This window comes from Electrophorus electricus, chromosome 24, assembly GCF_041902795.1.
Source record: "Electrophorus electricus isolate QZ-2024a chromosome 24, ASM4190279v1, whole genome shotgun sequence".
Lineage (NCBI taxonomy): Eukaryota > Metazoa > Chordata > Actinopteri > Gymnotiformes > Gymnotidae > Electrophorus > Electrophorus electricus.
This window is the reverse complement of record NC_137520.1, coordinates 4,285,772-4,292,623: the sequence shown is the minus strand read 5'-3', so window position 1 is coordinate 4,292,623 and position 6,852 is coordinate 4,285,772. Positions and strand designations below refer to the sequence as shown.

The 6,852-nt window shown below is 38.2% G+C and overlaps 1 protein-coding gene across 4 annotated transcripts in view; it reads left to right on the top strand.

Moving 5' to 3' along the window:
- The first annotated feature begins 4,159 nt into the window (after positions 1–4,159).
- syt2a (synaptotagmin IIa) overlaps positions 4,160–6,852 on the top strand; it is a 67,848-nt gene continuing 65,155 nt past the window's right edge. For 3 of the 4 annotated variants that reach the window (XM_035522452.2, XM_081706749.1, XM_035522451.2), the window contains exon 1: positions 4,160–4,437. The gene's annotated coding sequence lies outside the window, so the exon portion shown is untranslated. The remainder of the gene's footprint in view (positions 4,438–6,852) is intronic. The other variant, XM_035522450.2, reaches the window with a different exon arrangement.

Below are 6,852 nucleotides of genomic sequence, written 5' to 3'. Positions count from 1 at the left end.
CTGACAACAACTAAGAGTCAATGACTCCTATATATTTTGCACTTTGATGTCAGACTTGTCTATACATATCCAAGAGTTAGGATAGGTAATTCCCCATGTTGCACAAAAATCAGTCATATATATATATATATACATATACATACACACACACACGCATACATTGCCTGGCCAAAAAAAGGTCAGCACCTGGATTTAACTAAGCAAATAGATAAGAGCCTCCCTTTGGTTAATTATTGCATGGATGATTATGTTTGAGCTGGCAACAAGTTATTCAACCCTAACTGATGCAGTGAGTAGCTTCTCATTTGTTAAACAACCATGTCGAAAAATACATCCTGTGGTCGTGGAAAAGATGTTAATCTGTTTCAGAAGGGTCAAATTATGGGCATGCATCAAGCAGAGAAAACATCTAAGGAGATTGCTGAAACTACTAGAATTGGGTTAAGAGCTGCCCAACGCATTATTAAAAAGTGGAAGGACAGTGGGGAAACATCATCATTAGCCACCGTGGAGTTCAGACGTGAACCCCATTGAGAATCTTTGGGATGTGCTGGAGAAGACTTTGCGCAGTGGTCCAAATCTCCCATCATCAATACACGATCTTGGGGAAAGATTAATGCAACTCTGGACAGAAATAAATGTTGTGACACTGCAGAAGCTTGTGGAAATGATGCCACAGCGAATGCATACCATAATCAAAGCTAAAGGCGGTCCAATGAAATATTAGAGTGTGTGACCTTTTTTTTTGGCCAGGCAGTGTATAATTCATTAATTAAAATATATTTTTTAAATTTGTTTATTTTTTGGTTTACAATACTGCTAGATCCACCATAAATCCTAATGTGCTACTGATTAAATGTTATATAGAAATCCTTATACTTAATCATTTAAAGCATTATTGACTCCTTCTCTATTCCTTCTATCTTTTAATGTATTGTTTAGTTCATTATTGATGATTAGACAATAAACTTTCCATTAATTGGAGTTTGGCTTATGGGTGGTACTTCTGATTTTTGATAGATGACTTAACTGACAACTACATCACTGACTACCTTGCAAACCTGCAACTCTGAGACTGTTAGAAAGTGTGATACAACTACAACTGATTATTACAAGATTTCTACCAAATATGTCTTTTTATGCAGCTTATTTTGCCGCATCATAAATTATTATCTAAGGTATTCATGAATGAATGAAGTTACACTTGTACCTTTCTTAGAATGACACTTTACAAGCAACAAACAGGATTTACATCCAATCAACACACCACTGAGAAGCAGCAGCCAATTGCACACAGCACACTCTCAACCAGAAACCACAGCCCCACTAGGAACTTCATCAAGTACTTCAGGCACATGAAGGGGAGATGAGAACACACACGACAGAGCACAATCCATCACTGAGCAATAGCCACATCAGGGACATTAGCATACAACCAGGTTTCAGAGAATAATGTACAGTACAATAAGGTACAGCTATTCATCCTGTGTGAAGAAATCCTCAGTCTCATCTCATCTCATCAGTCTTGCTGACAAAAGACTGGGTGTTGGTGATGAACAGGGTTGGTAGAGTTGGCTTGTTTGGGTAGCTCTTTAGCGTACTATGAATGCTCTCTCACCTGCCCTGCTTTTCATTCCTCTCTCACCTTCGCCTGTGTCACTACTTCGTGGAAGTGGTAGTCCAGGCAAGCAATGATGTGCAGAGTAGCTTACCAGCAAAGTTGGGTAGTGGAGTTGGAATAAAGCTTTTTACTGTATTCAGTATCTTTTGCAGACTGTATATTGTGTGATTTATACTGACAGGATAAAGAGGGTAAGTGTAAAAATAACACCTTAAACATCTTCAGTAGGTAGATTGTTTGTGATCCCTGTTTGCTTCTAGTACTCGTCAACTTGCTGCCTTCCTTCCAAGTGGTCTTGTCACTAAGGTTGGACCATCTGAAGCAGTCTCTGACAGTAACTTAGTCAGTAAAAATGATGGCAGCTTAATTTGCTCTTTTTTTTCAGATGGCCAAAGAGACAGGAAAAGTGCAATGTAAATAATTCTAGAGAGTTCTGATAACCATGAATGGTGTTTGTGGCCACACCAGAGGAGAAAGGGAATGCTGCCTGGAATTTCTTGGGGGGGTGCTACCAAGCCTGGGAGAGCTGAGGGACTCCACAGGGACCGCGGTGTAGGTGGTTTGGTGGATCTGGCTAGGTCCATGGCTAGCGAAGATATATCCTGTGTTCCCCGTCTTCCATGGAAAGGCCAGGAGTACTGGGTGGGTCCGCCCAAAGCCCTGGAGGTGGACTGCCTCTGGGGCTCTCCTTGGGTGGCTGGCAATAGGAGCTCCATAGTCCGGAGTAGCATGTCTGGATCTAGGGTAGATGTGCCCCTCTGTGTGTGTCCCTCTGTGTGTTCAGCCCCTTGGGAGGGGGTACTGTCATGGAACACTCCCCTTCCTGATCACACTCGCTGCGTGCAGTGGGAGTTTCTTGTTGACTGTGACTTCTCTTGTTTGTAACCACACCTATGTTGTTTAGCACACACCTGCACCTGGTTTAGTTTTGTTATATCTGTAAGTATTTAAACCCCTGTTAGTGTGTGCATCGGTGTGAGTCATTGTTTGTATTGCCTTTGTTCATTGTCACATTGTTCATGTTCACTGTTTACATTATGTGTGAGTGCCACTGTTGTATGCATCACTCAATAAATGTCTGTCTACGTTGAAGGAGTATGTATATCCTGCTCCTTGCCCTGCGGCACTCGGGCCTTTACACAATATAGTTCAATAATTCAGTATCCTACAATATATCTCAATAAAGTGATTTGTTTTCACTATTTGTTTAACTAAAAATTATGTACTTGACTAAATTAATAGTGATAACAGTGCTTTGAGTGTGGTTCATATAACATTGTTTGAATGCACAATCTAGTCCCCCAGCCCCCCAAAATTCATCTTTAAACTTTACCAACCTTCAAGTACAGTGCCCTCTAGGGAAAACATATAGTGTAGCAATAGTAAAGTGGATATGAGTAAAGGTCAGTCATTTCTGTTTACATTATATAGTTAACATCCAAGTGTATTGTTTTAGCTATTAATCTTAATGCATATATTCTGCTCTGCCTTATACTGTAGCTATACTGAAACTAACAAGAAAGCAATGGTTAGTATAGTGAAGAATGGCTATCTAGACACATAAGCATATCCTTTAAGGAACACTTAGGAGAAGACATAAATAACATTTAATCACCTATAATAGCTAACTGATAATCAGGAACATTAATTTTATAACTATTATTAGGAAATTATAGTAATAGTTTTGGTGAGAAAACTCTTACTTCTTTGAATTATAGAACAGACGAGATAGCTCAAAAATTCTGTATCCTATAATATATCTCAATAAAGTGATTTGTTTTCACTATTTGTTTAACTAAAAATTATATACTTGGCTAAATTAATAGTGATAACAGTGCTTTGAGATTTCGAACCTTAAGCAAACTACTTTCATATTGTTTGGTCTTTTTCAGTTCAGATGTCTGCTGGGGGGTGGGGGTGTAGAGGTTTAATTATTCAGCATTAAAGCATTGGTTACCCACAATGCATCTGCCATAGCCTTTCAATGGATCTTTGGCCTTGCTATCACTGCTCCCAACCCCCACCTCGCTTCTGGGACAATAAGGCTGCACAAATCAAGTGTCGAGCACTTAATCAAGCACCAGGGAAATGTTAAATATCAAGAGGGATTTGACACCACTTCATGCGCTATGTTTTCCCTATGTTTTTATAGGGAAAATTCTTAACCACCTCGAACTATATAATTTGCTAGACTTGCTGCAAATCTGTAGCAGTCCTGTTTTCTGCCTTTTATACAATTCCTTATACTTTCTGTCTTTCTGTTCATGATATACTGTCTTGCTCTTAGAGTTTTTTTCTTTCCATTCTACACTGCGCCTAATACTGCAGAGCTCAGCAGTCCTCCATTTGTGGATAAGCTTGCACTTATGTGCTTTAGCATGAGGATGTGTGTGCATGCAAGGCTGTGTGTATGCTAGATTGTAGGTTGGAGGAGGTCTTTGTTAGGCAGCAGAGGCTTTCCCCTCCCATTTAAAGAAGCGGGCATAAATTACCCCAGCCAATCAGAGGACACTACAAGCTAGTGTAGCACCAAACCTGCAGCTGAGCAAATGAGTGAGAGAAGAGAAAAATGTCTAGCGTGTGCACACACCCTTCCCATGTAAAGACCTCTCAGTGTCTGTCCTTTTGCTGTGTGTAGTGTACATGTCAGAGAAAGAAGCTATATAATTACAGAAAAGGTATTGATGAGAATTCTTCAGTAGTCAAAGAGTTTAGGCATTTATGTTTGAGAGAACATTTTTAGGATTATTTTTTCTCTGAGGCTTTTGGTTTGAAGATTGGTTTGAAGTTTTCCTTTGGGTGAAAAGTCCCATGTGGTAAGTAGCATGATTTTTTAAAAAATATATAGCATATAAAGAAAGAAATATTACATTTTCTCATCTGATCTGAATTCATCAAGAGCTACAAGTCTTAATTAAGAGGCATAGAATTATGTCTTGCTGATCTGCGCTGGTAGGTAAAGTAATTGCATTACACTGGGTTCTTGCTGGGACAGTACAGTTAGGTAAGATTAGATTGTAAATGCTGCATCATTATGCAAAAGTGGCCCATGGTAGTGATTTAAATAATACAAAGTCTTGAAAGAGTGCAGCAATTGAAATGTGTACATTGTAATAAGAATTAATATGCAGGTTGCTGTTTATATATATATATATATATATATATATATATATATATATATATATATATATATATATATATATATATACACACACCCACCCACACACAAACATATATTGCTGTTTGGGTTTATGATGTAAGTGTGCTGTCAACTAATATGTACAACTAATATGAACACGAATGTAGGAAAGAGCCAACTTTTTTCTTTTTGCAAAGTCTTACAGAATACATGAAAAGAACGGTGAGGAAAAAATACAGATATACTGACATTTAACAATCTAAACAATTGGGTGTGGTTCATATAACATTGTTTGAATGCACAATCTAGTCCCCCAGCTCCTCAAAATTAATCTTTGAACTTTACCAACCTTCAAGTTCAGTGCCCTCTAGGAAAAACATGTAGTATAGCAATAGTAAAGTGGATATGAGTAAAGGTCAGTCATTTCTGTTTACATTATATAGTTAACATCCAAGTGTATTGTTTTAGTTATTAATCTTAATGCATATATTCTGCTCAAGCTTATTCTGTAGCTATACTGAAACTAATATGAAAGCAATGGTTAGTATAGTGAAGAATGGCTATCTGGACCCACAAGCATATCCTTTAAGGAAAACATAGGAAGAGAAGCCCTTTAATCACCTATGCTAGATAACTGATAATCGGGTAAATTGATTTTATAACTATTATTAGGAAATGGTAGTAATAGTTTTGGTGAGAACACTCTTACTTCTTTGAGTTATATTCTTTGAAATGTTTGAGATTCTGATTAATGTTAAGTCATGCAGTTCTCAGTGGTGCAGGTGTGCTGTATGAGGTACCAGACCAAGGCATCTCATCACTTATCTCCTCTGTGTGTGTGTGTGTGTGTGTGTGTGTGTGTGTGTGTGTGTGTTTGCTTGCATCTGTTTACTTAACAAGAAATGAGGAACAACAATATGTAAGAAAGCACATTTGGGGAGGATGTTAAAAGACAGATTGCAATGTAGGGCAGTAGAAAACCAAGTGCATGTAGAAGCACATAAAAGAGAGGCAGGTATAAATGTGTGTGTGTGGTAAGAGGCAAGGGGAGGGGAGGGATGGAGTGAGCATGCTGAAAGCTCTGAGCACTGCAGCATGCTGCGGTGCCCAGCCCCTGCCGACACATAGCAATGCCTAAAATGGACTACTGCAGCACATTCTTTCATGAACACTGAGAGGACCACTGATTTACTCACAATTCTGCAAAGACAACAGTATTACTGTGCATACAGAGGGAAACATTAAATGATTTGCAAATTATAAATTGGACTTTGCATCATTACAGCATTGTGAAATCCTATTATCCCACATGACATTCATGGAAATAGCATCTGCTATTTTTGTCATGTCTTAAAATCAGTCACAACACAAAACTTTCCATTCATAGCCAACCATATAACAGAGTGGATCACAATTCAGTTCCATTTGTGTCAAGTCAGCCCTCCTCAGATGGTATAAATGCATGTATTGATTTCTGGTTTCAGAGCACTTAATCTAATCTACAATGATGTTCACATGACTACTGTGCTACTTTAATTTTTATATTTCATGCACAAGAATCTACTCAGAGATTGTTGGCAGTCTACTCAGTCCTTGACAACTGCAAATGGTGAAAAATGTAAATGTATATTGCATTCTAACAGCAACTCTTTTTGAAGGTCACCCTTTACTCTTCTTTGTAATACTGCAATTTGTGGCAATACTCAGTCAGGAAAACAGAGTATTATGGAAAAAAAAAAAAATTTAGCCAAATATGTTTGCACTGTTATTACCTTACTTTGATCAATGTGCTACTATTTGAATGGATAGAACCAAATATGCTTTCCATCCAGAATCTTTAAGAACAAGAAACTGTAGGGCATTTCTCAGTGTTCTTAGGAAGTGCTGGATTTATAGAGCCATCTGTATAACATGCTAATCTTAGCACCAGCCTTCATTAGCTTTGCGGTATAAAGACAAATGGACTTGTGTCAAGCTGCCTAGTGTGTGCTGGTATTTCAAAAAGATCCCTCTGTCTGTACTTTTAACTGTTCATTGCAGACACTATGGCAGACACTATACCTAGAGTTTCTGTCCTGTATTGTAGCCAACA